Consider the following 2,178-nt stretch of genomic DNA (forward strand, 5'->3'; position numbering starts at 1 on the left):
CCCGTCATTTGATCTATGAGCTCCTAAATTTACTATGGAACAAATCCCATTACATGCTCCATGTTTGAGGTGTCTACCAAATGAGTTCCTTCTAAGTGGCATGCTCCTCTTCTTGTTAATGACAAGATTCCACGTTCACTACATCTTTTAGAATGTTAGATCTAAATATGTCTTGTGGATTACACCAAATGTATATAACATTGGACAGATGGGAGAAATAGAGAGAGACTGGGAGAAGAATAGAATGCACAGTAGCACAAGTTCTTAGAGAGTAAATTTAGTGTCCTTTATTGAAGAAATAACCCCATATTTATAGGTTCCAACAGTATCTAGTAAAATTACATGTTTGTCATTGTTTTAATAGGAACTTTACAAGTAATTATTACACCTTTCATATTTTTTACCGACTCTGATAGTTTTTTACAATCATAACTGACATTGACACCATTTCATATCCATAACCATTTGAAGAATGGCATTTAATGATTCGTTAACCTTATCAATCGGTGACTAAAACCTTTTGTCAGCTAACATAAATTCGATTGGTCATCGGTCAACCCTCTCAATGGAAACTTGAGTAGAGGTCCTCCTATTGTAAGGGTTAACCTAGATTGTCAGGCTGAGGGTGTATCAATGTAATCTGACATGCATCTCTCTTGAACAAGGGACATTCTCAGAGGATTAGAAAGATATTTTGTGGGGTTCCCTTTGGCTATCTTTGTGAAGACATATGAAGTTAGTTGAGGGAGCTAGTTAAGAATGATTGTCCATCGGATTAGGTGTCACTTATTCTTTCGTGCAGTTGTGCTTCTATTCAGTCAGCTCATAATTCCAACAAAGGAAATGACACTTGGCGTTTCCATCTTTTGACTATTGTGATGCAGTCATTTAGTGTTCATAAGCAAGAATTGTTGAATATTTGCTAGATTCATGTGATCATATCATTGATGTACAATTATAATTAATATGGTAGATATCATCGACAATATTGACCTCAATACATATCGTAGCCAACTTAGACACAACTTGCATTTTCCAAGGCTCATCTTAAACATTTTGCTCTATAGCCTTTCCTTTATTTAAGTCAAAGATAAAACAAACCATAAAAATGATATTTAGACGCATTAAAACTTCTTCAACTTGCATCATAAAAGTGTTCCCTATAACTCATGTCCATTGTAGTATATAAGCATGTTTGCATACTAAGAGGAGTATTTTTTGTAACATATAATGTACGGTAGTTGAATCATTTCAATTAAATTAGAACTTGTGATTTTTATCCATTTGAATTGGCTTACAAATACTCTGTCTCCTACGAACTAGTCATGACATTTCTTATTTATGTGTGCCAGATCTTTGTATAAACACAAAATAATAAACTATCTTTCTATCATAAATTTTCTAACACATAAAAAATATAATTAAGTAAAATTTAAGTGAAATTTATATGCATATCCCATAATTCCCTTTTTGTTGCATTTCTAAACACATATAGTTTGATATTTATATTTGTAACATTTTGGTATCGTGAACCTATTCATTAAAAGCTATATATCATTTTTAAAATTTTAGTTATAATAATATTTTTGAAGTGATATTAAAAATTAGTGTTATGTATGCAAGCTTGAAAGTCCAAGCGTTTGATATGCAAATACATAAAGTGTGTGATATGTATATAAATGTCGTATTTTAAGAGTGGTAAACAATTTTTATAATTATACAATAATTTTAACTTGTTAGAAGTAAATTATGTACTATTATTAATAAAATAAATTATTGCTATTCAATAACTTATACAATATTTAAGTTGATAAAATTTATAAAAAGGTATAACAAACATTTTGTCTTTCCTAACTATGGGTGTAAACGAGCCGAACACGAGCGAGCTTAGGCTTAGCTCATGTTCGGCTCGTTTATATTTTGAGCTCAAAATATGTGTTCGTGTTCGGCTAGCTTTCTTAGTGAGCCGAACACGAGCCGTTCACAAATAAAGACTAGTTTTGACAACCCTAATCACGTAGTCATAAGACGTTAAGAATTGGGCAAGATTTAAAACATCATTTGAATCTAATTTAATAATTTTTATTATATTTTCTTAATTAATGCTTTTAATTGATTATAAATCTTTGTAGTCTTGTAATCAATTAATTTTTTTTAAAATACTTCTCATCAAATATA

This window comes from Phalaenopsis equestris, unplaced genomic scaffold (assembly GCF_001263595.1).
Source record: "Phalaenopsis equestris unplaced genomic scaffold, ASM126359v1 Scaffold210247, whole genome shotgun sequence".
Lineage (NCBI taxonomy): Eukaryota > Viridiplantae > Streptophyta > Magnoliopsida > Asparagales > Orchidaceae > Phalaenopsis > Phalaenopsis equestris.